This window comes from Podarcis gaigeae (genome assembly GCF_964106915.1).
Source record: "Podarcis gaigeae genome assembly, chromosome: 9".
In the NCBI taxonomy this organism is placed as follows: Eukaryota; Metazoa; Chordata; class Lepidosauria; order Squamata; family Lacertidae; genus Podarcis; species Podarcis gaigeae.
Window position 1 is genome coordinate 6372312 of NC_139685.1, and position 24970 is coordinate 6397281.

The 24970-nt window shown below is 47.5% G+C and overlaps 2 pseudogenes across 3 annotated transcripts in view; one reads left to right on the forward strand and one right to left on the reverse strand.

Moving 5' to 3' along the window:
- LOC310825185 (actin, cytoplasmic 3 pseudogene) overlaps window positions 1-24970 on the forward strand; it is a 54762-nt pseudogene that overhangs the window by 25625 nt on the left and 4167 nt on the right. Inside the window, exon 1 of one of the 2 annotated variants that reach the window (XR_014568564.1) lies at window positions 16908-16987. The exons of the other annotated variant lie outside the window; for it this stretch is intronic. The product of XR_014568564.1 is annotated as an actin, cytoplasmic 3 pseudogene (transcript). Of the gene's footprint in view, window positions 1-16907; window positions 16988-24970 lie in introns of those variants that run through there. 2 annotated transcript variants of the gene reach the window in all.
- Window positions 6368-8844, reverse strand: LOC310825182 (actin, cytoplasmic 3 pseudogene; annotated as a pseudogene). The gene is made up of 2 exons (XR_014568563.1): window positions 8724-8844; window positions 6368-7867 (listed from the first exon to the last, which is right to left on the reverse strand). The product of XR_014568563.1 is annotated as an actin, cytoplasmic 3 pseudogene (transcript).

Here is a 24970-nt window from a genome sequence, read left to right on the forward strand (position 1 = left end):
CACCCTTTACCTGCATGAAAAAAGGGAAAGAAAATTTTACCCGCTGCCTCCATACCTGGGAACGGACTGCTTTTAGATAAGAAAGCAGATCAGTGGGCAGCCTGTCTTAAACTAGAGCTGAAGGTTAAGGACTTTTGAACTAGCCCTGCAAAAGAGATACAGTGTTTCTGGACTTCTCCTGTCTTAAAGTAACATTTCAAAGTAACTATTTTTAAAGTAACTATTCGGGGACATTGAAACTGTGACTTTTAAGTGATCTAAAGCAGTGTTTCCCAACCTTGGGCCTCCAGCTTTTTTTGAACTACAATTCCCATAATCCCTGACCACTGGTCTTGCTAGCTAGGGATGATGGGAGTTGTAGTCCAAAAACAGCTGGAGGCCCAAGGTTGGGAAACACTGATCTAAAGAACCCATAAGGACTTTATTTGTTTCTAAAGAGTTGTGAACTGAATTGGCCCCCTGGAGGAATACTGACATTGTTGCAACAATATTCAAGCAGCTGGAAATTTCCTTTCCAAAACAAATCCTTCAGGCGTGGGACTGACCTTGGATTCCCATGAGAGTGGCATGGCAAATGATAAAGGAAAATTAGAGCTGGCACAGGAAAAAAACTACTGGCACTAGATCTGGCAGACAATTTCAGACTGAAACTGCAGCTCAGAGGAGGGCCTCAACATCTGGAACTGTAGGTACACTAGGAGCTGCTACTTTGCAAACTAAACCAAAAGTTATGTCATCTGAAGATGTATTGACCCAGGCACTTGGTAGAATTAATGACTCTTTGGAAAATTTAGCAAGACAAGTAGCAGAGACAAATAAACAAGTGGCTGAGACAAATAACTGTACTTAACTGGAAAACTGTATTGCCAAAATTGTCGAAATGTGAACTCTGATGGCTGTGCTTCAGTTCATCTCTTGTTTTGGAAAGCGCAAATTAGCTGGGCTCACCATTTAAAGGTAAAGGTAAAGGGACCCCTGACCATTAGGTCCAGTCGTGACCGACTCTGGGGTTGCGGCGCTCATCTTGCTTTATTGACCAAGGGAGCCGGCGTTTGTCCGCAGACAGCTTCTGGGTCATGTGGCCAGCATGACAAAGCTGCTTCTGGTGAACCAGAGCAGCACACGGAAACGCCGTTTACCTTCCTGCCGGAGCGGTACCTATTTATCTACTTGCACTTTGTGCTTTCGAACTGCTAGGTTGGCAGAAGCTGGAACCAAACAACAGGAGCTCACCCCGTCGCAGGGATTCGAACCGCCGGCCTTCTGATCGGCAAGTCCTAGGCTCTGCGGTTTATTTATTTTTATTAAAGATTTCTTGGTTTACAAAAGTATGTACAATCTCTCTTTTCTCAAGTTATGTTTTCTGCAGGTCAGTTTCATTTGTTGTGAGACAGTAGTGTTACATTAGTTTTTCTAATAAGGCTGTTTCCCATACTATTTGATACCATTGGTCTATGCCTACTCTTAACAGGTCTCTCCAATATCTGGCTATGATGCTTCTGAGCTCTTTGCGATGTGAGTGGGCATTATTATCTTGGAAGATGTTTAGTAGGGCTAGTTCTGGGGTGACTTCTAATACTTGCGTAGTTATTTTGCATTATTTCTTGCATGATTGATGTCCAGAAGAGTTGGATTTTAGGACATTCCCACCACATGTGGAGGTATGTGCCTGTGGAGGTGCACCCTCTCCAGCATTTTGGTGAGGTTCCTGGGCGTATTAGTCTAGTTCCCGTGGTGTTAGTTACCACCTGTTAGCAAGTTTCATAGTGAATTCTTTTCTTTTCGCTGATATGGATTTAAAGGGAGGTTTAGACCACATTCTGGTCCATTGGGTGGGGTTGATTTCATAGCCTATGTTGCCCTCCCATTGTTTTTAGATTACGTCTAGGGGGGTTGTGGGATTTTGGAGTAGTATTTTGTATATTGTGGATACCATCCCTTTGCTGTGTCCCTTTGTTGTTAGGAGAGGTTTTCCGAAGGTTGTCAAGGGCCTAGTTGCTGCTGATTTCACTACTGGATTGTTTAAGAGAGCATGTAATTGGAGGTTTGTTAGCCCAAGGCATTTGAGTGTCGCCTAGTTTGTCTTGTATTTTTGTGTTGATGTGGATTTGTTATTTCTGTAGAAGTCTGCTAGGCTGTATAAGCCTTTGGTTTGCCAGGTTTTTAACTGGAGGTTTTGTGCTGTGTGGTGGAATAGTGGGTGGTGTGCCAGGGGAGTTAGTGGGGTTGGGAACAGTTTACCTATTTCTTCTTTTCATGCTTTAAGCATGTTCTGTGTGAACCTGTTTAGTGTTGTGGGTATTTTCCTTAGTTTGTTCGGGAGGAATAAGTATGCTATGGTGCGGGTATTTTCAATTGTGTCCCTTTCCAGGTGTACCCATTGTTTTGTCTCATCTTCTAATATATACAGGATTATGTGGCATACTTGGTTGGTGATTTTATAGGCTTCTGTGTTGGGGATTCCCCATCCTCCTTCTGAGGAGGGGAGGTGCAGGTATTTGCGGCTTATTATTGTTTTTGTGCTGGTCCCGTGCAGCGTGGTCTGAGTCCGGTCCTGGGTCGAGGGTCTGGAGACTGTCCATCAAGGGCGAAGTGGGGTCCAAGACAAGGAGCCGGGCGTGGTCAGGACCTCCGGAAGAGCAGGTCAGGGTGCTGGCAGGAACAGGTTTCTAGCAATGTTGCTCCCGCAACCTGGGACTGGGCTGACTGGCCTTTATCTTCTCTGAGTCCAGGGGCGGTCCTGGCCCACAGGTGACCCGCCTCTCCTGGCCTTAAGGTGAGCACTCCTCCTGAGAGAACCTAGTTCCCTCTGCCTCTCTGCCCTGAGCCTCTGCAGCTCAGGAGAGGCTGGAGGGTTACTGGACCCAGAGGCAACCTCACCTTCCCCTGACAGGGCTGGGAGAGGAGCACCTGCAGGCAATGGGTCCTCAATCGCCTCCGGAGCCAGAGTGGTTTCAGCTGTTGTCTGCTCGTGAGGATCCGGCACAGGTGCAGGCCCTTCAGATTTAAGCCCCTGCCCCGGCTCAGCCGGCCCTGGAGGCGTGGACTCCTGTGCAGGCTGGGATTCCTCAGGTTCAGCCTCTGAATCAGATTCCCAGGCCATCACACCATCCCTCAACCAAGGGTCCGGACTTGGCTTGCTGAGGTACGCCGCATGGAAATCACGGAGGCAGGCAGGTGCATGGACAAAATGAAGGTGGCACTAAAAAGAAAAAGAGGGAAAGATCCCCACCGAGGACTCAACCATAGAGACTGAGAGTGCGGGGCAGGCGCCTCTTTTTGCAAAATCACCATAGCAACCGATAAGAAGCAGGCCGAGGGAGAGGGGCGGGGCCAAGGAGTGGGCGGGTGGGACTCCATAATCAACAGCCAATGGGCGTCAGGATGAGTCCATTCCAGGAAATATGAACGGCTCATGGCGCAGCAGCATTGATAGCCGCTTCTCAGAGGTAGTGCGCACGCGCGCCAGTAGCTCTTCGTTCAGATTATGGCGCCCCCTTTTGTGGGGGGCCGTAGCCTAGAGGCAGAGCGCCAGAAACTCGCACTTGGAAGGCTCAGGTTCGATCCTGGAGATATATATATATATATATATGCCATGCTAAAAGGCAGGGCATGGAGGGCAGCCAGGATCAGCCGGTTCGGTGTTTGCAGCCAGCATGTTGTCCAGCTGATTCCTGCATTACACAGGGTTGGACTCTAGACCTTGCAGGTCTCTGACTGTAGGACTCCCACAGATCATCTAGTATTCCAACCCCCTGAAATGCAGGAATCACAATAGGTAAAGGTAAAGGAGCCCCTGACTATTAGGTCCAGTCACGGCTGAATCAGGGGTTGCGGTTCTCATCTCACTTTACTGGCTGAGGGAGCCAGCGTACAGCTTCCGGGTCATGTGGTCAGCATGACTAAGCCGCTTCTGGCGAACCAGAGCAGCGCACGGAAACACCGTTTACCTTCCTGCCAGAGCAGTACCTATTTATCTACTTGCAGTTTGGCGTGCTTTGGAACTGCTAGGTTGGCAGGAAGGAATCACAATACCATAGAATAAATGAAATAAATAAAATGTGCCTCATGGCTATCAGAGACAGGGCCATTCTGCTGCGGAACCCAAATTCTGGGGCTTTCTCCCTGCACCTATTCTCCCAGGTATTTATATTCATCCATTTCACCGGTTTTCACAGCAGACTTCATCCTTTTTTAGAAAACGGTGTTCTAATAAGGCACAGAATGTATGGTAGTTTATAAGAATTTGTCTGTTCAGGTACTTTGGGGGCACTTGTTAAAAGGCAGATTAAATCCAGCTAATAAAACAAACAGATATTGCAAGGTGGCTTTGAGATGGATGGAGGTTGCCCTGATTATGACGTTTGAGGAGATGCATAAATGCAATCTATAATAAATAAACTGCTCAATGATCCTGACTACTGACTCGCATGGAGCTATATATTCAGGGTTACCCCCAGAGGCTGATACTTCCTCCAGCTGCTGCCACCTTGCCCAGTGATCAGGGATGATGGGAGTCAGAGGTCATATTCATAAGTTAGGCCTCCCCTTTGCTAAATTCACATCTTAGCATTCATTTTTATCACATTCTCGAATTTTTAGAGCAGGCATGTCTCAGATTAAAGCTGGGGAGTGTCAGGCGTGATCCCACTAGGAAGCAAACTGCATTGGGGAGATTGCATTTGCAGCCGTTGTAACCCTGGGAACTTCCTCAGAGTAAGCCCTGCGTCAGTGCAAACAAGCGAGCCTTGGTTACAGCTTGTGGTCTGTTAGGAGCGAGACCATCCATAAGGCCCGTGTCCAGAGGGGACGCTCAGCCAAACTGCCGCTTAGCTCTCGACCACCAACTTTTGGATTCAGGGCAAAGTCTTACAATGGCTGTGTTCCTTTCTTTCAGGTCGGGGACAGAGGGTGGCGCTAGGGGAGGAGTTGTCGCAGCACCCCTTGGTGTGTGGAGTGCCGCAGGGCACAATCCTCTCCCTGATGCTTTTAAACATTTTTATGCCAGCCTTGCCCAGCTTGTCTGGAATTTTTGGCTGGGTTGTCATCAATATGTTGATGACACCCAGCTTTATCTGTTGATGGACAGCCATCCTGACTTGGCCCCGGACACACTGTCCAGATTCTTGGAAGCTGTGGCTGGATGGCTGCGTGGGAGCCGGTTGAAGTTAAATCCTTTGAAGACAGAGGTCCTCTGGCTGGGTCGGGACAACATGGGATTGGGGGGCCAACTCCCTTCTCTTGCGGGGGCTCAATTAGTGCCAGCGCCTTTAGTAAGGAGTTTGGGTGTAACCTTTGACACCTCCCTCTCTATGGAGGTGCAGGTTGCAGCTACAGCAAAGGCGGCATTTTCCCACCTTCGCCATGCTAAGCTGCTGGTCCCTTACCTTTTTTGCCCTCATCTAGCCACAGTGATCCATGCGACAATCACCTCCAGGCTCAATTATTGTAACTCGCTCTATGCAGGGCTGCCCTTGAAGCTGACCCAGAAATTCCAGTGGTTGCAGAATGCAGCTGCGAGGCTCCTTATGGGGTCCTTGCCACGGGACCACATTCATCCAGTGCTATACCAGCTGCACTGGCTCCCAGTGGAGTACAGGGTCAGGCTTAAGGTGCTGGTTTTAACCTTTAAAGCCCTATGTGGCCTAGGACCCTTGTGTTATGGGACTGTCTCTCCTGGTATGCCCCACAGAGGACCTTACAGTCCACAAATAATATCTTGGAGGTCCCGGGCCTCAAGGAGGTTAAACTGGCCTCAACCAGGGCCAAGGCCTTTTCGGCTTCAGCCCCAGCCTGGTGGAACGCTCTAGCACAGGAGACTAGGGCCCTGTGGGACTTGACATCCTTCCACAGTGCCTGCAAGACAGAGCTGTTCCGCCTGGCCTTCGGTCTGGGTCCAGTTTGACCCTATGGGACCTTGTAAGTTACCTCTTTGGCCCTTTTATTGGCTCATGTGGGGCAAACATGGATAGCTGGCCCTGATGAATATTTGAGGTCTCCGACCCCATGGTTGTAATTCATGGGCAGTCATTTAATTTTATCCTGATTCTAATTTTTAAGCTGCATTTTAATCAATTGCTTGATTGTGTTTTAATGTATTTGATATTTGATGTTAGCCACCCTGAGCCGTGTCTTGGCCGGGGAGGGCGGGGTAGAAATAAAAATTTACTTACCGGTACTTACTTACTCACTCTGGACGCTGTGGCAGCAGGACATGGGGCCAAGTGAAGCAGAAACCACAAGTGTGGCTCCCTGTACCCCCAATCTGGCTCGCTGCAACGCTGAGCATGAAGATTGGCTTCATGTTAGGTGTTAGCTCCAAAAGGTTCTGGTTATCAAGAGAGTCGTTTACTACAAGAAGCACACCAATTTTTACTTCATTTAGCATGACTTTATTGCCTTGTTTTGTTTGACAGAGAAAATGGATAGTAATAAAGTACTGAACTCCACATGAATCAGAAGAAAGAAAAGGCAAAGGTGGTACACAATCAATCAGAGTGGCTGGAGTAGAAATAATATATTATCATTATTATTATTATTATTATTATTAAGAGTGCAGCTGTGGACAAGCCTTGGCAAAGCGGTGGACAAAGGTTGCCCAATTCAGGAGCCAAATCAAGAACTGGATAAATACTAAATATCCTGCAAGAGGACAGAATTCAACAGATAAAAGCAAGGCCCCAGTATATATTGACTTGGCCAGAAGAGGTTGGCTGCTTGTGTTGTTAGAAGCATTTGCGGTGGACGATGGATGGGCCAGACTCATCGTACTCCTGCTTGCTGATCCACATCTGCTGGAAGGTGGAGAGAGAGGCCAGGATGGAGCCCCCGATCCACACCGAATATTTACGCTCTGGCGGGGCGATAATCTTGATCTTCATCGTGCTGGGGGCCAGGGATGTGATCTCCTTCTGCATCCGGTCAGCAATGCCGGGGTACATGGTGCTACCACCAGAGAGCACTGTGTTGGCATACAGGTCTTTGCGGATGTCCACATCGCACTTTTTGATGGAGTTGTAGGTTTCCTCGTGGATGCCAGCCATCTCCAAGCCCAGGAAGGCGGGCTGGAAGAGGGCCTCGGGACACCGGAAGCGCTCGTTGCCAATGGTGACCACCTGCCCATCAGGCAGCTCATAGCTCTTCTCCAGAGAGGAAGATGAGCTGGCCGTGGCCATCTCCTGATCAAAGTCCAGGGCCACGTAGCAGAGCTTCTCCTTGATGTCCCGCACTATCTCCCTCTCGGCCGTGGTGACGAAGCTGTAGTTCCTCTCAGTCAGGATCTTCATGAGGTAGTCAGTCAGGTCACGACCAGCCAGGTCCAGGCGTCTGATGGCGTGGGGCAGGGCATAGCCCTCATAGATGGGCACCGTGTGGGTCACCCCGTCCCCGGAGTCCATGACTATCCCGGTGGTGCGGCCAGAAGCATAGAGCGACAGTACGGCCTGGATGGCCACATACATGGCTGGCGTGTTGAAAGTCTCAAACATAATCTGCGTCATCTTCTCGCGGTTCAACTTTGGATTCATGGGGGCTTCCGTGAGCAAGACTGGGTGCTCCTCAGGGGCCACCCGCAACTCGTTGTAGAAGGTGTGGTGCCAGATCTTCTCCATGTCATCCCAGTTGCCGACGATGCCATGTTCGATGGGATACTTCAGGGTGAGGATGCCCCTCTTGCTCTGTGCCTCATCCCCCACATAGCTGTCCTTCTGGCCCATCCCCACCATGACCCCCTGGTGCCTGGGCCGCCCCACGATGGAGGGGAACACGGCCCGTGGAGCGTCGTCTCCCGCAAATCCCGCTTTGCACATTCCGGAGCCGTTGTCCACGACCAGAGCGGCAACCTCATCCTCCGCCATTTTGAATGGATCTGTAGGGAATGCAAGACGGGACAGACTTCAGGCAGCTGCTTTAGGACAAGGGTGGGGACACTTTAGACATCAGAGATTAGAGACAAGCTATGCAACACTAATGTATTCTCCAGCTTCAGGGAAACCAAGCAAGCCCCATCAGCATCCCAGGTAACTTCATTCATTTTCATCCACTTTGAGAGTGCAACTCTCTAAAAATGCACTTTAGAATTATCCATATGGATCAGAAGTAAGAAACAAATCAAGCTAAGAAATATGCCAAATGCAAACAAAGCTGGCATTTAAGTACATACACATACCCCAAAAAATTACTCCTTGGAATACACGTCAACTTTACACATTTAGAGAGGCTTGCCTGACGGAGAAAAGTGCCATCAGGCTCTGAGAACAATACAGCAAAGGTGCCTTCTGGTGTCAATACGAATTAAGATGGCACCACTCAATTTGCCCCTGGTTTGGTCAACTTACCCAGCACAGACAGATGCATTTTGCCTCTCTCCCTGATAAATCAGTGCTGCCGGTTTTCTCTCTGCATTGCCATTTTTGCCCAAAGGCAAGGCAAGGCAAGGCAAGGCAAGGCAAGGCAAGGCAAGGCAAGGCAAGAAAGCTGTTATTTCCACCACAGCTCACCTTGCTTCTGATCATAAGTTCGAGTTTTTTTAAAGAGAGGTGGGATGGCCAACTGTCAGGGATTCTGTAGTTGTGATTCCTGCATTGCAGGGGTTGGACTAGATGACCCTTGGGGGTCCCTCCCAACTCTACAGTTCTGTAATTCTACAGAGTAGAAAGGAGACAAACAGAACAGGAAGGATCGGGCAGAGAAACTGTGGGTGCTGAGTCCTGTTTCATACTTACCTGAGGGAGATGCAGTCGCCTTTGCTGTTAATCTCCCGAGGATCCCAGTAAACGCAAAATCTTTTCCTTCCTCGCTCCACTTACCTATCCTATTTGCCCCTGTTCTTATACCTCAGCTTATCTGCTGAAACAGGTTTTATTTTAAACCACATGTGCAATAAAGAAATATCATAAATACATAAATACATCTCCTGTAGCCTCTCAGGGCAAAGAGCAAAAGGGGTGCATTTTGCGGTATGGCCAAATATGGTAAGATTGAAGCATCTCTGGTCATATTCTAGCAATTCATTGGTGTGTCTAAAGTCCTTCTGCTGATTCAGCATGTCATTATTCTTACAAATGTGGGACGGGGTCTTATGTGGCACCTGCAGAGTGCCAATTCCACCGTTCACAGTGGTTCAAGTGGGGAGATGTGGGCACATGTAGGGTTGGTTTTGATGGGTGCTGTGAAGGTTTGGCAACTGAGCCATTCACTTGGGCATTGCTTCACTGTCAGCCTTGGTTTGTTTTAAAATCACACTGAAAAACTTTTTCGCAGCCCTTGGCCTGTTGTTGGCATCCATCTGTCTTGAGAAACTGTGGAAAAGTGCACCACCAGGGTTGAAGACAAACTGTTGCAGAGTTACAGCACTTTCTGTAGCTGTAGAGACTGATACATGAGAGACAAGTTTTCATCTGCAGCTGGGGCAGAGGAAGGCGTCCCCGTTGCGCAGTCATTCCTCCTCTAGTCACTGCTGTCGGAACCGTGGGATGGAAAGCCAGCTGGACAGAACCCACCTGAAGCATCTCCCTTCTCAGCCTTGCCGCTGCGGAGATCCATCAGTCATCCTCCTCCGACGGACGTCTGCGACTCATCCTGCTGTGCGTGAGCATACGTTACTCAGCAGAGTAAACACACAACAGATTTGGCTTGAGGCGTGGATACTGTTGTTGTTTAGTCGTTTAGTCGTGTCTGACTCTTCGTGACCCCCTGGACCCGAGAACGCCAGGCACTCCTGTCTTCCACTGCCTCTCGCAGTTTGGTCAGACTCATGTTTGTAGCTTCGAGAACACTGTCCAACCATTTCATCCTCTGTCGTCCCCTTCTCCTTGCGCCCTCCATCTTTCCCAACATCAGGGTCTTTTCCAGGGAGTCTTCTCTTCTCATGAGGTGGCCAAAGTATTGGAGTCTCAGCTTCAGGATCTGTCCTTCCAGTGAGCACTCAGGGCTGATTTCCTTCAGAATGGAGAGGTTTGATCTTCTTGCAGTCCATGGGACTCTCAAGAGTCTCCTCCAGCACCATAATTCAAAAGCATCAATTCTTCGGCTATCAGCCTTCTTGATGGTCCAGCTCTCACTTCCATACATCACTACTGGGAAAACCATAGCTTTAACTATACGGACCTTTGTTGACAAGGTGATGTCTCTGCTTTTTAAGATGCTGTCTAGGTTTGTCATTGCTTTTCTCGAGGCGTGGATACTAGGCTACATTTATTGTACATATATCAGGACAAAGAAAACATGGCTTCTCTCTTTGCTGTTCTTCTTGGAGAGAGAACACAAATGCAATACAGAGTGGATGTTCCGCTCACGAGACTCCAACAATCTGTGCTGGAATGTAAACAGACATGTGACATGTAACAATCCCACACATCTGCAGCGCGGGAGGAGTGGAATTCTCCAGGCACAGTGGTTGCCTGCAAGGGATTCCCACCCGGTGGGGTTGATGTTTCCAGCCTTCATGTCATATTTGCAAACATCTCTGTGACACAGAGTTGGTCTGTCAAGGGCCTGGTGCATGAAGCCAGCTCCCCATAGAGCACATCCTTCAGGATCCCGCCATCTTCTGTTCTGTTGACATGACCAAGCCAGCATGGACATCGCTGAGACAGGAGTGTGAACATGCTGGGAATGTGGGCTTGGGGGAGCACATCTTTGTTTGAGACTCTGCCCTGCCATGTGATGCTTAAAATATTCCTGATGCAGCACATCTGGGCACCATTGAGGAGTCGCTTCTGACGGTTGTAAGTTGCCCACGACTCACTTCCATAAAGCAGCGTCCTCAACACGCAAGCCTGGTAGACCTTCAACTTGGTATTGGCTGTTGGCATCACATTTTCCCATACCCTTTTGGAAAGGCGATTGCCATAGCTGTCTTACCAATACTCTCGTCTAGTTCGGCATCAATGGAGAGATTGCTAGTTATGGTGGAACCCAGAGAGACAACATAGTCTTGCCCCTCACTAGTGCTGATGCATGGAGTGTTGGTGACATCCTGCCCCAATATATTGTCTTCATCAGGCTGATTATCTCCTTATATACACATTTTTGTGTTTTAATTAGCTTAATAGTCATATTTTTGCAAAGAAATTTCCCCTGATAGAATGCATTTAAATATTGCATTTAGGTATCTTTTCCTATATTATTTTCACATATGCATTTACATGCACACTTTGCCCGGGTATATGCATTTCTGTACTTAACTGGAAAGCTGTATTGCAAAATTTGTAGAAATGTCAACTTTGACGGCTGTGCTTCAGTTCACCTCTTGTTTTGGAAAGCGCAAATTAGCTGGGCTCACCATTTATTTATTTTTATTAAAGGTTTCTTGGTTTACAAATGTACAATGTCTCTTTTTTCAAGTTATGTTTTCTGCGGGTCAGTTTCATTTGTTGTGAAACAGTAGTGTTACATTAGTTTTTCTAATAAGGCTGTTTCCCATACTATTTGATACCATTGGTCTATGCTTTCTCCTAACAGCTCTCTCCAGTATCTGGATAAGATGCTTCTGAGCTCTTTGTGATGTGAGTGGGCATTATTATCTTGGAAGATGTTTAGTAGGGCCAGTTCTGGGGTGACTTGCTTAGTTATTTTGCATTATTTCTTGCATGATTGATGTCCAGAAGAGTTGGATTTTAGGACATTCCCTCCACATGTGGAGGTATGTGCCTGTGGAGGTGCACCCTCTCCAGCATTTTGGTGAGGTTCTTGGGCGTATTAGTGCTAGTTCCCGTGGTGTTAGTTACCACCTGCTAGCAAGTTTCATAGTGAATTCTTTTCTTTTCGCTGATATGGATTTAAAGGGAGGTTTAGACCACATTCTGGTCCACTGGATGGGGTTGATCTCATAGCCTATGTCACCCTCCCATTGTTTTTAGATTACGTCTAGGGGGGTTGTGGGATTTTGGAGTAGTATTTTGTATATTGTGGATACCATCCCTTTGCTGTGTCCCTTTGTTGTTAGGAGGGGTTTTTCGAAGGTTGTCAAGGGCCTAGTTGCTGCTGATTTCACTACTGGATTGTTTAAGAGGGCATTGTTTAATGAAGGGGAAATGTGTGTGCGTCCTATGGGGCGAATGCAGGCTCCTTGGCTTCAGCGATAGCCTGCGCTCCGGAGGCTTCGTGTTGCTTCCGCTGAAGCCAGGAGAGTCTGGTCTTTGAGGCTGGCGGTGGGGGAAAGCAGCGCTTCCCCCATCGCCAGCCTCAGAGGATGGGGGGCAGCAGGAAGGCGTGCGACGCCTTCCCGCTACTCTCCAACCCGGCTTTGAGGCTGGCAGTGGGGGAAAACAGCGCTTCCCCCATCGCCAGCCCCAGAGGATGGGGGGGGCACAATCTGGGTTGAAAAGCCCACAGGAGCCACGCGCTCTTTAAAGAGTGCCCCGCTCTTGGGGGCTTTTCCCCGAGGAGGGACAAGGGACTGACTGGCCGTTTCAGTCCCTTCTCCCTCCTGGTTGAAAAGCCCGCAGGAGTCGCACGCGGCTCCTGTGGGCTTTTGCGGGAGGTGGGGGAATTCCGCCACCTCCCGCAAAAGCAGGAAGAAGGTCTTGGAGTAGCACACAGGCTGTGTGCAGCCTGTCCGCTGCTCCCAGAGCTGCGGGGGGGGGGGGATCATATTTTTTCCCTTGATTCCCCCCCCCCCTGAAAACTAGGTGCGTCCTATGGGCTGGTGTGTCCTATAGGGCGAAAAATACGGTAATTGGTGGGGTGTTAGCCCAGGGCATTTGAGTGTCCCCTAGTTTGTCTTGTATTTCTTGTGTTGATGTGGATTTGTTATTTCTGTAGAAGTCTGCTAGGCTGTATAAGCCTTTGGTTTGCCAGGTTTTTAACTGGAGGTATTGTGCTGCGTGGCGGAATAGTGGGTGGTGTACCTGTAACATCGGGGCCCAGTACGGGCCACATGTTCTCCAGCAATGATTTTGCAAATTTTTTTGCAGATAAAATCGCTCAGATTCGGGAAGAAGTAGACTCCACCGTGGGAGCAGGGCCGGGGCAGGAGAGTGCTAGAGTCCTGTCTGGTCAAGTTGTGTGGGATCAATTCCAATCTGTTACCTCCGAGGATGTGGACAGGCTGCTTGGACGAGTGAAGCCAACCACCTGTCTCCTGGATCCTTGCCCATCCTGGCTTATAAAAGCTAGCCGGGAAGGACTGGGCGATGGGCTTCGTGGGGTGGTGAATGCTTCCCTCCGTGAGGGAGCCTTCCCAGACCCGCTGAAAGAGGCGGTTATTAAACCGCTTCTTAAAAAACCATCTTTAGATGCGGCCACGATGGCCAATTATCGCCCAGTCTCAAACCTTCCATTCTTGGGCAAGGTGATTGAGCGAGTGGTTGCTGAACAACTCCAGGCACGCCTGGAAGAAGCGGACCATTTGGATCCCTTCCAGTCGGGATTCAGGCCTCATCATGGGACTGAAACTGCCTTGGTCGCACTGGTTGATGATCTCCGGCGGGCTAGGGACAAAGGTGAGAGCTGTTTCCTAGTTCTGCTGGATCTCTCAGCGGCGTTTGATACCATCGACCATGACATGCTTCTGGACCGTCTTGAGGGGCTGGGAGCTGGGGGCACTGTCATACAGTGGTTCCGCTCCTTCCTCCTGGGCCGTGTTCAGAAAGTGGTGGTGGGGGATGAGTGTTCAGACCCCTGGGCTCTCACTTGTGGGGTGCCCCAGGGTTCTGTCCTCTCCCCCATGCTTTTCAACATTTACATGCAGCCGCTGGGAGAGATCATCAGGAGGTTTGGGCTGGGTGTTCATCAGTATGCAGATGATACCCAGCTCTACCTCTCTTTTAAATCAGAACCAGTGAAGGCAGTGAAGGTCCTGTGTGAGTGTCTGGAAGCAGTTGGAGGATGGATGGCGGCTAACAGATTGAAGTTGAATCCTGACAAGACAGAAGTACTGTTTTGGGGGACAGGAGGCGGGCAGGTGTGGAGGATTCCCTGGTCCTTAATGGGGTAACTGTGCCCCTGAAGGACCAGGTGCGCAGCCTGGGAGTCATTTTGGACTCACAGCTGTCCATGGAGGCACAGGTCAAATCTGTATCCAGGGCAGCTGTTTACCAGCTCCATCTGGTACGTAGGCTGAGACCCTATCTGCCTGCAGACTGTCTCGCCAGAGTGGTACATGCTCTGGTTATCTCCCGCTTGGACTACTGCAATGCGCTCTACGTGGGGCTACCTTTGAAGGTGACCCGGAAACTACAACTAATCCAGAATGCGGCAGCTAGACTGGTGACTGGGAGCGGCCGCCGAGACCATATAACACCGGTCTTGAAAGACCTTCATTGGCTCCCAGTACGTTTCCGAGCACAATTCAAAGTGTTGGTGCTGACCTTTAAAGCCCCTAAATGGCCTCGGTCCAGTATATCTGAAGGAGCGTCTCCTCCCCCATCGTTCTGCCCGGACACTGAGGTCCAGCTCCGAGGGCCTTCTGGCAGTTCCCTCACTGCGAGAGGCCAAGTTACAGGGAACCAGGCAGAGGGCCTTCTCGGTAGTGGCGCCCGCCCTGTGGAATGCCCTCCCATCAGATGTCAAAGCGATAAACAACTACCTGACATTCAGAAGACATCTGAAGGCAGCCCTGTTCAGGGAAGTTTTTAATATGTGACATTTTAGTGTATTTTTCATCTCTGTTGGAAGCCGCCCAGAGTGGCTGGGGAAACCCAGCCAGATGGGCGGGGTACAAATAATAAATAATAATAATTATTATTATTATTATTATTATTATTATTATTATGGGGATGGGGTTGGGAACAGTTTACCTACTTCTTCTTTTCATGCTGTAAGCATGGTCTGTGTGAACCTGTTTAGTGTTGTGGGTATTTTCCTTAGTTTGTTCGGGAGGAATGAGTATGCTATGGTGCAGGTATTTTCAATTGTGTCCCTCTCCAGGTGTACCCATTGTTTTGTCTCATCTTCTAATGTATATAATATAATATATACAGGACAACAACAACAACAACAACAACAATAATAATAATAATAATAATAATAATAATAATAATAATAATAATTTTTATTTATACCCCGCCCTCCCCAGCCAAGGCCGGGCTCAGAGCGGCTTACAAGAAATAATAAAAACAAGTTGAATGATTACAATTTAAAAACAAAAATAGAATACAACATTAAAATATTGAAACATTAAAATATTAAAATGTAGCCTCATTGCAGGAGGAGAAGGAAAAGAAAAAAGAAAGAGAGGGAGGGAATCAAATTGGCTCCAAGCCAGGCAGAACAACTCTGTCTTACAGGCCCTGCGGAAAGAAATCAGATCCTGCAGGGCCCTGGTCTCATGAGGCAGAGCGTTCCACCAGGCTGGAGCCAGTGTTGAAAAGGCCCTGGCTCTGGTTGAGGCTAATCTGACTTCCTTAGGGCCAGGGACCTCTAGGGTGTTGCTATTTATGGACTTTGAGGCTCTCCGTGGGGCATACCGGGAGAGGCGGTCCCATAGGTACGTAGGCCGTGAAGGGCTTTAAAGGTCAAAAGCAGCACCTTAAATCTGACCCTGTACTCCACCGGGAGCCAGTGCAGCTGGAAAAGCACTGGGTGAATATGCTCCCATGGCAGAGACCCCCTAAGGAGTCTTGCCGCGGCATTCTGCACCAGCTGGAGTTTGTGGGACAGCTTCAAGGGCAGCCCCGCGTACAGCGAATTACAGTAGTCAAGCCTGGAGATGACCGTCGCATGGATCACTGTGGCCAGGTCAGGGCGGGAAAGGTAAGGGATCAACTGCTTGATGCGGCGAAGGTGGAAAAATGTCGCCTTGGCTGTCGCTGCAACTTGCGCCTCCATGGAAAGGGAGGTGTCAAGGATTACACCCAAACTCTTAACGGAAGGCAATGGCACTAATTGGGCCCCCGCAAGAGAAGGGAGTTGGATTATGTGGCATATTTGGTTGGCAATGTTATAGGCTTCTGTGTTGGGGATTCCCCATCCTCCTTCTGAGGAGCGGAGGTACAGGTATTTGGGGTTTATTCTTGTTTTTTTGTGTGAGAAGATAAATGAGTGTAATTTTTTCTGCCATTTGCGAAGCTGGGCTGGGGAAATCCAGATTGGGATCAGGAGGTTAATTTTGGGAGGGTGGTCATTTTGATCATGGCTGTTTTGTCTGAGAGAGTGAAGTTGGTATTGTTCCATCCCTTCAGGTCTTTGTTGATTTGTCACCACAAAGAGTTGTAGTTGTGGAGGTGCAATTTATTGAGGTTTCTGGTTATTTGTACCCCATGGGATCTGAACTTGGTGTGGCAAAGTTTTATCTTGGTGATGTTGGTGAATTGAGGGGGTTGTTGAAGCACTTAGCCTCAGACCTGGCAAAATTTACCTGAAGGCCCGACACCATTGCAAATGTGTTGAGCTCTCTGATTAGGGAGGTTGCTGTGTTTATGGGGTCTGGTGTTGTGGCCATTAGGTCGTCTGCAAAGAGCCCTAATTTATAGGCTCTACCTTTTATTTCCACTAGCTGGGTTCACCATTAAATGCAAATGAATTTTTCCTCCATCCCTATTGCTAAACAGGTGTTAACAGCGTTGCATCTTAAGCCCACCGTTTACTTGGCCTTTACAGAGGCACAATCTGGGACACGTTTCTGAGCAAAACCAATAATCCATCTCCAAAGATATGTGGGAGGCTGCATCAGCTTTCCAGAGAGAGCTTGTGAAATCTGGCAACGGAAAGGAGATGTTGAATCAGCAGGACTTTTTTTTTCAAAGCCACACCCATGAATTGCTAGAATATGGCCAGAGATGCTTCAATCTGACCATATTTGGCCATATTGCAAAATGCTCTTTGCCCTTTTGCTCTTTGCCCTGAAAAGCCACAGCAGGTGTATTTATGATACTTTTTAATTGCACACATGGTTTCCAATAAAACTTCTGTCAATAGAGAAGCAGAGATATAAGATCAAGGACAGATTGGCCAGGAACAGGTAAGTGTGATGAGGAAGGAAAAGATTTTGTGATTACTGGGAGCATCGTGAGATTAACAGCAAAGGCGACCGCATCTCCCTCATGTAAGTATGAAATGGGGCTCAGCACCCACGGTTTCTCTGCCTGATCCTTACCTGTACTGTTTGTCTCCTCTCTTCTCTGAAGAATCACCGTAGAGCTGGAAGGGACCCACAAAGCTCATCTAGTCTGCAATGCAACGTACGCAAAACACCAAATTGGCTAACCCGTCATGATTATTTATTTCATGGAAAGCCCCTTCAAGCAGCTCAGCCTGCCATATGCACCCCTACTTTGCTTTAATACAGTGGTACCTCTGGTTACATACGCTTCAGGTTACATACGCTTCAGGTTACAGACTCCGCTAACCCAGAAATAGTGCTTCAGGTTAAGAACTTTGCTTCAGGATAAGAACAGAAACCGGGCTCCGGCAGCAGGAGGCCCCATTAGCTAAAGTGGTGCTTCAGGTTAAGAACAGTTTCAGGTTAAGTACGGACCTCCGGAACGAATTAAGTACTTAACCCGAGGTACCACTGTAATCACAACAACCTTGCAAGGTAAGTAACACTGAGAGACAGCGACTGCCTCCAAGTCACCCAGTGATTTGAACTCAGATCTTCCTGGTGCAACATAACATCTGGATCAGGAAAGGCTGTGAAAGACTTGGACCAGTGTCTGGATGCAGTGGTGGACTGGGTGAGGGCCCATAAACTGTGCTTGACTCCTGGGAAGATGGGGGCTCTTTGGGTAGGTAGCTACCATGTTCAGGAAACTGGCAAGTTACCTGTTCTGGATGGGTTGCATGCTACAGGTGTGCAGTTTGTGGGTACTTCTGGATACATCTTGGTCACTAGAGGCCCAGGTGTCCTGTGGCTGAGAAGGCCTTTTACCAGCTTTGCCTGGTTCACCAGCTATGACTGTTCCCAGAGAGGGGTAGCCTAACCCCTGTAGGCCATGCCCTGGTAACAGGAGGCACTCTTGTTAAAACAGCTGCACCGGCTGCCCACCTACTGCTGAACAGAGCTCAGGCTCCTTGTGCTAATTTACAAAGCCTTGAACCACTTGGGTCAGGGATCCTCAGGGTGCCTGAATCCTTATATCCCAGCTTGATCACGGAGATCAGCTTCAGGAGCACCACTTGCTGATGCTCACTTGATAACAGCAAGAACTCAAACCCTTAGTGCCACCAGCCCACTCCTGTGGAACTCTCTGCCACTAGACATCCAGCAGGTGTCTTCCATGCCAACTTTTAAAGACCTGCTCAAAACTCTCCTATTCTGCCAGGCCTCTGTAGGCAGTTAAGGGTGCATTCCCCACAGAAGTCTACTGATGTTTGTTGTAAATTAGTTTAACTTGCTTTTAACTTTTTAGGATTCTGTCGTTTTATAGTTTCAGATTGTTGTAAGCTGCTGTGATATATTTGTATGGTACAACAGTACATAGATATTTATTCTCATAGCCTATGTCATTCTTCTATCGTTTTTTGATTGCATCTGGGGGTTTGTGGGATTTTGGAGTAGTATTTTGTATATTGCGGATACCATCCCTTTACCGTTTCCCTTTGTTGTTAGGAGGAGGTTTTTGAAGGTTGTCAGGGGCCTAGTTGCTGCTGATTTTACTGTTGGGTTGCTTAAGAGGGCATGTAGTTGGTGTTGTGTTAACCAGGGCATTTGGGTGTCTTCTAGTTTGTCTTGTATTTCTTGTGTTGACAAAGGTTTGTTATTTTTACAAAAGTCTATTAGGCGATATAAGCCTTTGGTTCACCAGGTTTTTATCTGGAGGTTTTGTGCTGCATGGTGGAATAATGGGTGGTACGCCAGGGGGATTAGTGGGGTTGGGGATAGTTTGCTTATTTCTGTTTTCCATGCTTTGAGCATGGTCTGTGTGTACCTGTTAAGTGTCGTGGGAATTTTCTTTAGTTTGTTTGGGAGGAGTGGGTATGCTGTGGTGCAGGTATTTTCAATTGTGTCCCTCTCTAGGTGTACCCATTGTTTTGTCTCGTCTTCGAGTATATATGGGATTATATGGCGCATTTGGTTGGCAATGTAATATGCTTCTATGTTGGGGATTCCCCATCCTCCTTCTGAGGTGGGGAGGTGCAGGTATTTGGGGCTTATTCTTGGTTTTTTATGTGAGAAGATAAAATAGTATAGTTTTCTCTGCCAACTGTGGAGTTGGGTTGAGGGGATCCAGATTGGGAGGGTTTGGAAGAGGTAGGTTAGTTTTGGGAGGGTGATCATTTTGATCATGGCTATTTTGTCTGAGAAAGTGAAATTCACGTTATTCCATCTCTTTAGGTCTTTGTTAATTTGTCGCCACAGGGGCTTGTAGGTGTGGAGGTACAATTTATTGAGGTTTCTGGTTATTTGTACCCCTAGGTATCTGAACTTGGTGTGGCAGAGTTTTATTTTGGTGACCTTCGTGAGTTCTTTTTGGGAGTGAGGAAGGGTGTTGAAGCACATAGCTTCTGACTTTGTAAAATTTACCTGTAGGCCCGACACCATTGCAAATGTGTTGAGTTCTCTGATTAGGGAGGTTGCTGTGCTTATGGGGTCTGGTGTTGTGACCATTAGGTCGTCTGCAAAGAGCCCTAAGTTATAGGTTCTTTTTATTTCCACACCCTTGACGTCTGTGGCTCCTCGGATTCAGGTTGCTAAGGGTTCCAGAGCCAGGATAAATAAGAAGGGAGACAGTGGTCACCCTTGTTTCGTGCCTCTTTCGATAGCTATAGTATTAGAATCCATATTGTTAGTTCTGCATTTTGCTGAGGCTTGGGAGTATATTTGTTTGAGGATTTGAAGGAAATTGGGGCCAAATTTCATATTAGTACTGTTAATATGTATTTCCACTCTAAGCAATCAAAGGCTTTGAGGATGTCTAGGGACATAATTGTCAATGGGAGTTTGGTTGCCTTGCTGTGTTCGATCAGGTTCAGTAGTTTTCTGATGGGGTCTGTTATATTGCGGCCAGGGACAAAGCCAGTCTGGTCTGGGGCTATTAACTTGTGTAGGAAGATTTTTAGGTGGTTGGCCAAGATTGATGTGAATATCTTGTAGTCTTGGTTTATTAATGAGATTGGGCGGTATGATTCTACTTTGAGGCTGTCTTTTAGTGGTTTGGGGATGGAGACTATTTTGGAGTGGGTCCAGGTTTTGGGGATGGGCCCCCTTTTATGATGTCGTTGAATAGGCGGGTCATGTAGGGCATCAAGGGTTCTTTGAATTTCCTATAGAATTCTGCTGTGAAGCTGTCTGGGCCTTGGGCTTTGTGTGGTTTCAGGTTTTTGAGGACCGTATCTATTTCCTCTGGGGTGATAGGACTGTCCATGAATTCCTGTTCCTCATCAGTCAGGGTAGGCATGGTCAGTCCTGCTAGAAATTTTCTGATTTCCTTCTCTGGTGGGTTATGGGAGGTGTATAGGTTGGAGTAGAATTCTGCAAATTCTGAGGTTGTTTCTTTGGGGGAGAATGTTATGTTGCCGTCTTTTTTGGTGATGCAGTGCATTCTTGTTTTGAGTGCTTTTTTCCTAAATTTGCTAGTAATCTGGAGTTTTCCCCTCCATATTCATAGAAATGTTGTTTAGAGTATAGAATGTTGATCATTGTTTTGTTGATTTCTAGGGAGTCTAGTTCTCTCCTTTTTTGTTCTATAAGTTTGAGGAGTTTTTTAGATCCTGTTTGTTTGTAGTGTGATGAGAGGGCTGTGATGTCTTGTTCTATTTTGCTAATTTTGGAGGTTTGTTTTTTAAGGAATGCTTTCTCTTTTATGCAAGCTCCTCTGGTGACCGCTTTCATTGCATCCCATAGGAGGGGAGTTGTTATATTGTCTACATCGTTTTCCTTGAAGTAGTTTTGGAGAGTTTTTGTGAGACTCTCTCTAATTTGTTTGTTTGTAGTTAGGATGGGACTGAAGGACATGATTGGGTGGTTTGTGTTCCTTCTCCTATTTTAACGATGACTTATACTGGAGTGTGATCTGTGATTTTAATGTTACCTATGTTTGTTGATTCCACTGAGGGGATCAGACCCTGTGTGAGCAGAATGCTGTCCAGTCTGGACACTGTACCATGGCGTCCGGATTGGAATGTATGGCTGGTGTCTCCCGACAAATGCCGTAGAGACCCCTGTTTTTTTAGCATTTTTAATAACCTGTAAGAGTTCCTAGTTGTTGGGGGTTTCCTTTGGAGGAAGGTTGCCCATGGGGTTGTAGGGTGGATGTCTTTCAGAGATATACCTTTCATATTAACATTGAGGTCCCCTCCTAGGATTGCTTCCCCTTCAGAGAAGGAGAGGAATTTGTTTAGTGTCTTCTGAAAGAATTCTAGTTGTTTCGAGTTTGGGGCATATATGGAGCCGATTTTCAGTTTGATTTTGTCATCTAGTGTCCCTTTAGCAAAAACGAATCTGCCTTTTTTGGCCTTTAGGACTGTTGTGGCAGTGAAGTTCAGGTCTCTGCTGAGTATTATGGCTACACCGCGAGCTTTCTCTGAGCCTCGTGTGGCCCACTGTTGACTGGGGGGGGGGTGTCGTTCAGGAGTTTGCTCCCTTTGGGTGGGTTGTGTATTTCTTGTAGGAAGGTGATGTGTGGTTTCATGGTGTTTATGTATGAAGTGATGCGTTTTCTTTTTATGGGGTTTCCCAGCCCCCTCACATTTAGTGTAATTGCTTTTAGGCTAGCCATCTTGCTTATCTATTATGTAGGGTGATTCCTTGCCAACCCCACAGATTGTCCTGTGTCTCTCACTTTGTGCTGTTTAACAAACCAATGGGGTTGCACTGACCTAGCATGTGGTGGGTGGGGGATTAGTGGGATTAGGATCAGATTTGGGTTAAAGAGTGGGTAATAGGTTATAGAGAGTATCCTATATGTAGTCATATAGGTGTTTGTTAGGGGTATTTTGGGCCATCTGGTGTTTAGCCGGTTGGCCCTGGGTCTCAGCTGGTGTGGATGGCCTAGTTCAGGGGCGGACCATCCTCCCTGTCGTTTGCGATAGGGGGTGGTCAGTGAGACGGTGTTAAGCGTCTTTGTGACGCCAATGTCGGATATAGGGTTCATAAGCAGTGTTGCCAGTGTTATTAGCAACATGTTATTAGCAATATGTTGGGGTGGGGATGTGGGTGTTGGTACACTCTGGTGCCACCATTGTGCTGATTGGGTGTCAGATTTTAGCCTGTTTGTGGGTTGTTGGGTGGTGGGGAATATGGTTTGAAGTCATCTGGACTGGCGTTGGGGTGGAGATGCAGGGCTGGGGGGGTGCTGATGGTGTTGGCTATATTTATGGCCTAGGGGGAGGGGGAAGGAAGGGGAGAATGACCAGTCCTTCAGTTTGAGGTGTTTTCTGGGTGCTTCATTCAGCTGTGGTTGTTGTTGTAGGGTCGTCCATCTGTGATGTGTTGATTTGGTTGATCCTGGTCTGTTGCCTTGTGCTGCATGTGCGTGGTGGTGGTTGGATGTGCTGGTTTGCATTGTTGTGTCACTTCTGTTGCTTCTTTTTCATCGTTACTGTTGTCCAGTTGTTTGGTGTTGTTTCCTCGTGGTGGTCATGACTGTCACTTGGTGGGTCTGTCGGTTGCCATTCCAGTGGAGGGCCGAGTTCGAGGTTCTTCAGTAGTTGCAGGGCTTCAGGTATGTTGGTAGCCGTGTGTTGTGTTGTGTTGGTTGTTACTATAAGGCAGAAGGGGAAGCCCCATCGGTACTTGATCCCTGCTTGTTGGAGGCGCTGGGTGCATGGGCGTAGGTTTTTCCTCCGATTTAGGGTGTCCTGAGATAAATCCTGTAAGGCCAATATGGGGTTGTCTCCATATCGAAGGCTTGTTGTTGAGTTTCTGAGGTTGTTCCATACCTCTTCTTTCTTTTTGTAGCGTGTGAAGCATACAATGATGTCTTGTGGGGTTTCGGTATAGGTTTTAGGGCTCTGTGAGCCCTCTCCAGGTCGTCTACCTCGAGTGTTAGGTTTGGGATTGTATTTTTCAGCCAGCGTACAATTAGGTCTGCTGGGCTTTTCTCCTCCACTTTTTCAGGAAAGTTGTGGAAGCGGATGTTGCAGCGTCTGCTACAGTCTTCTAAGTCTGCCAGTTTGATTTTCATGGCTGTGTTTTCCATATCTCTTATTTCCAGGTGGCTTTCCAGTTTAGCCACTTTATTACTGACACGTGTGTTTTCCTCTCGGTACTTCTCTATTATTCTTTCTTGTATTTGGTTCTTATTTTCTAGGGTTTCCACTTTGGAGGTCACGTCACTGAATGCTTTGAGTAGTTCTGTTAGTCTCATTTTCACTTCCTTCAGTTCTTGTTTTGTTGCTGGGTCGTTGTCATCTTGGGGGTGGTGTTGTGTTCTTGGTGCAGTTTGCCATCTCCCTGGTTGGTGTCATCGCAGTCTCGTTGGTGTTTTTGGTTTCAAATTTCCTTGGCATCCTCTTGGAGGAGGGCGTGTTGTGGTTAGGATTTGTGGTGATTCCTGGGTGTTGCTGATCTGTTGAGCTGAAAAGGCGTTGTTGACTGGTGGCTTAGATTAGGCTGTCATTAGTGTCCCCTCTGGGCTGTGCTTTAAGAGCTTCTCTGGGGTTCCCTCAGTCACCTCAGCAGTGTTCCCGGGGTGGGGGGGCAGCCAAGCAGACAGAAGAGTAAGCCAACAGACAGACGGTTCACATAAAGGGGCTGGTAGGCAGGGGTATGAGAGATTGGTGGGGTGGGGTCAGAGGGAGAGTGTATGTTTGGGGGGGTTATTCGTGGGTGCACCTGTGTGTACACGTCTGTGCACGGATCCTCACGAAATGAGTATTGGGGTCCAGTCGAGGGTGGAGGGAGGGGTTAGGGGTTCGTAGTAAAGAATTAGAAATTTAAGGTTGGCAAGGATGTGTTCAGGAACAGAACCCAGCAAAGCAGTATAGAGGTTGAAGGTGAAAAAGGAGGGGAGGAAAGGGGGAGAAGCAGGGGAGGGGAGGGATGGAGGTCAGAGTAAAGTAAAGAGGGGAGAGAGAAAAGGAGGGAAGGAGAGGAAGGAAGGAAGGAAGGAAGGAAGGAAGGAAGGAAGGAAGGGATCTGAAGATGTTGAAGTTGTGATGCCTGGCAGTAGTATTTGTATATCAAATGCCAAAGGTAAAAATAATGTAGAAATGAAAATGTATAGAAAGCCCTTTTGAGAGGGGCAAATTTAATATAATAACATGTATGTGTTCTTTTTAAAAAGGAGGGGGGAAGGGGAGAGAGAGAAGGAGAGGGGGGAGGAAAGGAAAAGAAAGGAAAAGAAAAAGGGAGGGGGAAGGGCACCAGTGGCAATAGCACTGATATGGGGCAGTATTTTTATTTTATTTTAATTTTCAGAGAGGATGGTAATATTGTAGTTGCAGGACAATGGGGGGAAGGGAAGGCTCCCTCCTCAAAAACAGACAAACTAAGAAACTAAAGGGGGACTAAGAGGAAAAGAGGAATAATAATAATAGCAATAATAATAATAATAATAATAATAATAATAATAATAATAAGGATTTTTTTAAAAAGTAATAATGATGATAAAAAAATAGTAATTAAAAACAAAGTGTTTCCTGCTGCAGCAAGTAAAGATGAACTAACAGAAAATGAAGTTAAAGAGACCTTACAACAACCAATTCAGGAAACTGGTCTAACAAGGCAAGTTCAAGGGCAGAGGAAAATGGAAGAGGTTGCGATCGCACCTCAAAAGATACAGAGACTCAAAATCCCACATGACCAAAAGCTGCAACATTGGAAGATTGAATTTGGAGAACATTTGCTAAACCTTGGAGTTAAGGAAGCCTTTAGCTCTGGTGGGACTGTGAAACAAGTTGATGATTACTTTTGGATCAACTACCTTTTGGAATATAAATCAAACATCGGGGAATGGATTACCGGGGATTGGGACAATCTGATAAAAGAAAATGGAGAAAATTACTGTATGGACTTCCCCGGAAATTCGCTCCCCAAGGAGAAAGGGGGGAAAAGATGCAAGAATCCAACAAGGGACAAGGATGTGTGCAAGTACAGGGTGCCTCGCAAGACGAAATTAATCCGTTCCGTGAGGCTCTTCGTATA